We start from the raw sequence: 7,575 nt of genomic DNA on the forward strand, positions 1-7,575 counted from the left end.
GAAGATTAGAACTTGTCCATGTCCATTAAAATGTTGGGCTCCAATTCTCGTGCTTTATACAAATGCTGGCCTAAGCCTTTCATCCGCTGACACAACAAGCATGAACATTCCCAAGAGCAGAGTGACCATCTCTCCGAAAGGGAAAAAGGGACACCATGTGGAGCTAGCTTGAGGGCCCCCTTGGCCCACCATGCAGGGCTGACCTGAGCCCTGCCCCCTCCTCACCATACAGGGCTGGGGCTGGCATCACTGCCCTGCCTGCCCCCCACGCGAGGCTGGCATCACTGCTCCATCCCCTGCCTCCACCCCTGCATTGCCGCTCACTCCCTACCCCCCGCATGTTCCCCTGCACCCCACTGTTTGCTCTTGCCAGCTGATCAAGTTAGCAAAAGCAAATGGGACAAATGTCCAGTTTTGGCAAAAAAGGGTCAGGCCAGCCAGGACAAGGGAATGTCCTGGCCAAAACGGGGTGTGTGCCGAGAGCAGGGGTGCTGGGAGGGAATGGGATAGAGGCCATTTGCCGATGAACTCCTGCACTCAGAGCACATCACTGCGAACACGCGATGGGAAGGCGTGATGAGGGTCTGAGGGTCTGATCGGCTGTTTCATATTGCCATAATTTGAACACAAAAAGGCTTATGTCCCTGTTAGAGTAATTGATTTATTGTGTGGTTCTGGAAGGCTTTGTACAGGATGCCGTGAAAAACCTTCCTTTGCCAGCTTCAGATGCGTCTGGCCCAGTGACCATTGTCTGGCCCAGTGACCATTGTCTTCGATCATTTGAAGGAATTTGTTCTCGTATAACCAGTTCCTCCCCTTTCTCCTTTGTTAGGAGTCAGGTGCAAGGCAGATAACACCACCAGGGCTGCCATTGTGCTGATTGCAGCCTCCGCTTCTCAGGTGCCTAATGAGAGGGGAAAGTGACAAACAAAAGCTTATTCCATGGGGCTTGCTGCTGATTTGCCTAGGTTGGCCCCGGCACAGCGGTTTGTGTGAAGACATCATTGTCAGCCGGGTGTATTTGCTGCTCCCGTGCCTTAGCTCCACAGCTCCTGTCCCTGCTCCTGACCTTTTAGAGTTAGTGCCACACTGTTCGCTTTGTCCGGGGGGTTAATAATTACAGGCCGAGCCTCCCGTGTGATGGCTCAGAACTTGGCTACACAAAAACCACTACAGCCGCACTGCTGCAGTGCTTCAGTGAAGACTCTGTCTACCCCGGCAGGAGGGGTTCTCCCCTCGACCCCGAGAGGGGGTCGCTCGCTCGACGGGAGAATTCTCCCATTGGCCCAGCGCTGTCTACACCGGCGGCTCGGTTGGTTTAACTGTTTTACTCAGGTGTGTGGATTTTTCATGCCCCCTGAGCAACGTAGTTATACCAACCTAATTTCCTAGTGTAGAGCAGGCCTCTGCGCCTGAGGCTATGGCTACACCACGAGGCTTTTAGTGACATGACTGTGCCACGACAGCCGTGCCACTGAAAGGCACACAGTGTAGCTGCTGTGTGTCGGCAGGAGAGCTCCCTCCTGGTGACAAAAAGCTTCCACCCCCCACGAACAGCAGCAGCTTTGTCCGCAGGAAAGCACTCCTGCCGACAAAGTGCTGTTCACACCCACATTTTTCGTCGGTAAAACTTTTGTCAGTTCCCTGAACGACAAAAGTTTTGCGGATGAAGTGCCAGTGTAGACAAAGCCTGAGATGAAAGAAGAATACAGTGGAAGGCTCCCAGGTAGGCTAAACTCTGGGCAGTGACCCTGGCCTTTACCTGCACCGCTCATCACTTCCCAGCCAGCTTGTCCATGCCGTCATGCAAAGATGTCACAAACATTGTATCACTGACACACCGCTGCTGCTATTTGCCTGCAGACACTTTTCTGCTCATCTGGGTTAGCTTGAAGGCTGCCGCAGAGAAAAAGGAAGGAATCCTTTTGTTCAAAAAAATTAACCCTTATCATTTTAAAACCAGGAAATCTCTCCCCCAACCCCAAGCCCCAATTCCTTTGAAATCTGAACCTCATCCACTTGGGAGTTCACCCTGAAGAATCTGATTGTTTCCGACTTTCCAAACACATTCACCGGGAGGAGTCCAAACACCTGAGGCTTCATCACAAAAGGATATTTGTTTCGAAGGGTTAAAGAAACGCCAAATGCTGACATCCAATGGGAGATTGCCGCGCTCTCCCCCCCGTCAGTGCCGGGTTTACAATGATGCCAGTGGCTCCATGGCTCCATGGAGCTGGGCCCATGCCCAGAAGGGGCTCCGGTCTCCTCCACTTGCACTGCGCCCCGAGCCCCCGCTGGTTCCCCACCACCACGACTTGCTCCTCTCAGCCTGTCTGCCAGCTGGCTGAGGGCTCCTCTCTGCCCTCTGGCCCCACCCCCCCGCTCCTTTTCTCCCCCTGGCCCCACCCCCTGATCCTCTCCCCCCCCTGCCCCATCCGCCGGCTCCTCTGCCCCCTGGCCGGACCCCAGTGCACCTCCGGCTCCGGGCAGTCTCTGCTTCCCACCACCTGTGGGTCCCCACCCGTCTCCCTGGAGCTGAGACACCTGGGACTGGTGCAGAAGCCTGGCCAGTCCCAGCCGGGGGTGGGGGAGGGGGGAGTCTGGGAGGGCTTGGCTGGACCCCTCCAGGCAAGTGGGTCCTGAGGGTCCCCACCCCTTCTCTGAGGCCCCCACCCCCCACTCACTCCATCCCCTCTCCCTCTGTCGCTCGCTCTCCCCATCCTCAATCACTCACTCATTTTCACCAGGCTGGGGCAGGGGGCTGGGGTGCGGTAGGGTGTGAGGGCTCCGGCTGGGGGTGCGGCTCTGGGATGGGGCTGGGGATGAGGGGTTCAGGGTGCAGGAGGGTGCTCCGGGCTGGGACCGAGGGATTCGGAGGGCGGGAGGGGGATCTGGGCTGGGGCAGAGGGTTGGGGTGTGGGGGGCTCTGGGGTGCAGGTTCCCGATGGTACTTACCTCAAGCAGCTCCCAGAAGCAGCAGCATGTCCCCCCTCTGGCTCCAAGGCCAAGTGGCTCTGCACGCTGCCCCGTCTGCAGGCACCACCCCCGCAGCTCCCATTCGCTGGGAATCACGGCCAATGGGAGCTGTGGGAGGCGGCACTTGGGGTGGGGGCAGCGTGCGGTGTGCCCTGGCTGCCCCTACGCATAGGAGCCGGAGGAGGGACATGCCAGCTGCTTCCCGGGAGCCGCGCAGCGATGCTGACTGGAGCCACCAGGATCCCTTTTCGACCTGGTGTTCCAGTTGAAAACCGGGCACCTGGTCACCCTACTGGGGAGTGGGGGTTCTGTTTGGGGTGCTGAGCAGTTGTGGTGGGGTTGTTAGGAAGGGGCACTAGGCACGGGTGGTGTTGTACAGGGTGTTGTGCATTTGTGAGGAGGATTTGAAGGGGGTGCTGGGCATACTGAGTCTGAGGGGGCTCTGGCCATAAGGAGTCAGAGGGGTGTTGGGCAGGGGGGCTGTGTGGCGCGGCCTGGGCTCGCCTCCAAGGGGAAGGGGCACCCTGGCAGCAGAGAGCCGGGCAGGCCACTGTGCATCTGGCAGCTGCCGGTTTGTAAATAGTGCCCTCGCACTGAGCTGGGCAGAGCTGGTTGCCCCTGCCATGCCATGCCCTATTGCCCCTGGCCAGCCTCTCGCTCTGGGGACTGACCTCCCCGTGCCATGCTCTGTTGCCTCCATGGGGGCCCACAAATATGTTTGGTGCTGGGCCTGCAAAAGGTTAATCTAGCCCTGCCTCCCGCCCCACTTCAGAGATCTGGAGACTTTAAGACAGAAGGGACCATTATGGTAATCTCGCCTGAGGAACACAGATCGTACAATGTCACCCAGAGACCTGCACCAAGCACCTACATTCTGGATGAGCTCAAGCAGATCTTTCAGAAAGAGACACCCAGTTTTCATGTGACGAGTCAAAGTGATTGTTCCAATGGTTAGTTACCCTCCCCTGCTACAAATTTCTCGTCTGCATTTGTCTAGCTTCATCTCCGGACCACTGGTGGATTAAAGTACCTTCTGCAGTCAGGGATCTCTACCCCATGTGGCACCATTCTGGGGAGAACTCTACTCCCCACTGTCTCCAAGTTCACACAGCTGACATGGGTGGAAATTTTGTACGGAGCGTGTGTCAAGATTAATTTTTAATTGCTTTTAATTTTGTTATTTTTAAAGTGTGCCTAGACAGGTTCCCTCCAGACAGGCACAGCTCCAAAGGAGCCAAATTGACACAAACCAGCTGGAAACTGAGACAAGCTGGTCCATGCAGGAGTTCGCAAGGGTGTTTAAAGCAGGCCCGAGACCCAGCTGCGAACAGATTGCACAGGCCAAGAGGCTGTTGATCGCTTGTGGCAATCAGAGATTTCTGGTCACAGAACTCAACCACAGCTCAATGCAGCTCCTGTAACTTGACAAAATATCAGCACGGTCCCCCGCAGACACTCAGAAATCAGAGTCAGGCCCCCAAAATTGCGAGATTAGCTTAAAAGTCGTGCTCTTTAAAAGTAACAAATTTTGGATTCTTTTACTTTGCTTCCTGGTTTCCAAGCCCTCAGGCTGCTCTGGGCTCATGTTTCCCAGCTTTTCGGCAACCATGAGGGCTGGAAACGTACTTTAAAAAAAGAAAGAAAAGGCAAGCAGAGAGTCTCTCCTGACTCCGGGATCTGGGGCTGTAAGAAAAACACCAAACGTTGTGAAACTGGCAATGAAACCACGAGCGCTGGCAACCCCGAACTCTCCACCCTCCAGCTGTTCCGGAGCGGGACGAGTCTGCCCAAAGGGAGATCTGTCAGAAAGGAACCCGCAAGGAGAGCTGGGGTGTTGTGGGCTGCCCTGGTGTGGGGGCACGCACCCAAAGGAAGTGAGGGAAGACTTGAGAAGGGGAGACCTCAAAGGCTGAGAAGGAAAAAGCTTCCCAGCCGTCAATGGGAGAAGGAAGCTGGTGCTCAGGGAAGGGCCCCTGCAGGGGAGCCCAAGGGTCCACACCAGGCACTGCCATCACTCACACTGAGACGGAGGCAGCCTGCAGCCCCAGCTCAATGCTGTTGTGGCTCCAGCTTCCCGCTCCTGTGCAGCACTGGGCCTGGGGGAGCCCAGCCCAGCCATAATGGCCATAATGAGACTAAGGCCAATTGAATGGGTGGGGACCAGGCCATAGAAGGTGATTCTGCTCTGAACAGTGACTGTATCGGTCTAGCTCTGGCGCGGAGCTGGCCACATTACCAGAGCACCTGAGCAGTTCACATCCCTTAATGGGTTGATCCCCTCAACCCCCTGTATGGCAGGGCAGCGCCTGTACAGATGGAAACCAAGGCACAGAAAGACTAAGTGACTTGGCCAAGGTCACGCAGGAAGTTTGTAGCAGAGCAGGGATTAATGCCAGTCTCACGAGTCCCAGGTTGGGCCATCCTTCCTTTGAAAAGGCTCCCGTAAAATGCCCTAGCAGGGGTCCATGGTCATTTTGCTTCAGCAATTCCAGGGGTTTTCTCAGGGGCAGCCAACTCCCATTAAAATTCCTATCTGCAGTGACATTGTCGTGCACAGAGGGTTCCTGAACAATTCCGCAGAGCCATGCTCTGTGATCCTGAATTGAGCAAAGCTCCCACTGAAGGCAACAGCTCTGCTTGATCAAGGGCCAAAACATGCGAGCCAGAGGAAGCTGCTCAGCTTTCGCTTTATGCATTCGGAATCATTCAGGCTTGTTCTACAAGGGTCCGCCTGGTAACACCCTCCACGACCCCTGCAGCATCCTTCCCATGGCACCAACATTCTCGCTTGTCAGAGAATTTCTGTGCTGGGGGAATGTGTTCGAGGAAAGGTTAGATGGAGAAGAATTCTATGAATAGCCCATTGCACTGGGAGCAGGGAGAGTATTTCTGATCTAGGGATACCCAGTAAAGGCAACAGCCTATCTATTTGCTCAAGGGTGTTTCTTCTCCTGGGCTGCGGCTGCGGTGTGGAGCTGGGGTAGGAGGACAGGTGCTAGGTGCAATTGGCTGCTGCCTCTGGAGCAGGCGACCGGTGTCTGGTTCAGGAGTAAAGTCCCAGGGGCCCTCTGTAAGTCCCTGAGACCATCCCAACCTCGGCCTGATCAAGCAAATATTTATTAAAATGGCAAAGGTCACTTCTCACCTTTGACAGTTATTTTTGTCCCCAACACTAAAGTCCAAGGGCATGTGAGCTGCAGAGCCACATGTGGCACAGAAATCACTCCAGCAGGCTCAGAGGAAACCGCAGCACAAGATGGATTCACAATAAATGAAACACAACAACAAGAATCAATGATCCCAGTGGCCCCAGAAGAGCTGGGGATGTGGGGAGGAGCAGGTGGGCTGGTGCCGGAGCCTCGTTCCTCTGGAGACCTCACTTCACAGCCTCTTTCACACCACAAGAGGAACCGTGTCTGTTGGTCTCACCCAGTTCCCCCTTTGGGCACATTGTGACGCAAACACAGAGACTGACACCTCTCGTCTTCAGGAAGGCCCAGGGCTGTAACAGCAGATCAGCTTAAGACCAGGGTTCCCTGGCAAATCAGCAGGGGGACCCAGGGCTGGAACAAAAGCAGGGTGTGTTTGTAGGTCAGGACTAAGACGTGTTGGCAGAGCTCTGTGGGCAGATTTGCACAATCACAGAAACCACAGAACTGGAAGGGACCTCGAGAGGTCATCTAGCCCAGGGCCCTGCACTTAAGGCAGGACTACGTATCACCTAGACCATTCCTGACAGGTGTTTGTCTAACCTGCTCTTAAAAACCTCCAGTGATGGAGATTCCACAACCTCCCTAGGTAATTTATTTCAATGCTTAACCACCTTGATAGTTAATAAGTTTTTCTTAATGTCTAACTAAATCTGCCTAGCTGCAATTTAAGCCCGTTACTTCTTGTCCTTTCCTCAGTGGTTAAGGAGAACAATTTATCACCGTCCTCTTTATAACAACCTTTTATGTATTTGAAGACTGTTATCATGTCCCGTCAGTCTTCTCTTCTCCAGACTAACCAAACCCAATTTTTTCAATCTCCCCTCATAGGGGTAGGAAGAGGCGGGGTGGGGGCGGAGGCTTGGGGGAAGAGTGGAATGGGGGGCGGGGCCTGGGATGGACCGGGGCGGGGTTGTCCCAGGCCCTGCACCTCCCTAGGGACGGCCCTGGCTGGGGCCATTCAAATAAAATGCATTTTAATAGCGCCAAATGCACAGTTATAGAACTAGGAGCAAGGAGCACCAGCCACAGCTACCGAATGGGTCACTGTCTCCTGGACTCCAAAGGATTTCGGGCCATAGCGGACACGCAGCTGAACTTGAGCTCCCAGTGTGATGCTGTGGCAAAAAGGGCTGATGCAACCCTAGGCTGGGCAAACAGGAGAGAAGTGAGGAGGAGTGAGGACATGATTTGACCTTTGTATACAGCGTTAGTGAGACGATTCTGGACACTGCATCCAGTTCTGGATCCACCTTTTTAAAAGGATGTTGAAAAATTGGAGAGAGAGAAGAGAAGAGGCACAAAAATTATTTGCAAAAAGAAAAAGAAGCCCCGAGTCCAGGCACACTTCCCGTGGGGCTGAAGCCCCGACTCCAGGCACACTTCCCAT

At 54.7% G+C, this 7,575-nt stretch overlaps 1 long non-coding RNA gene across 1 annotated transcript; it reads right to left on the bottom strand.

Annotated features, from left to right (window-relative positions):
- Window positions 1-695: 695 nt before the first annotated feature.
- On the bottom strand, window positions 696-3,035 carry LOC311512887. The gene is made up of 3 exons (XR_014709587.1): window positions 2,956-3,035; window positions 1,763-1,896; window positions 696-904 (listed from the first exon to the last, which is right to left on the bottom strand). It is a non-coding gene; the product is annotated as an uncharacterized lncRNA (long non-coding RNA).
- Between the last annotated feature and the right edge of the window lie 4,540 nt (window positions 3,036-7,575).

The sequence above is a fragment of the Lepidochelys olivacea genome (genome assembly GCF_965140295.1).
Source record: "Lepidochelys olivacea isolate rLepOli2 genome assembly, chromosome: 25".
Lineage (NCBI taxonomy): Eukaryota > Metazoa > Chordata > Testudines > Cheloniidae > Lepidochelys > Lepidochelys olivacea.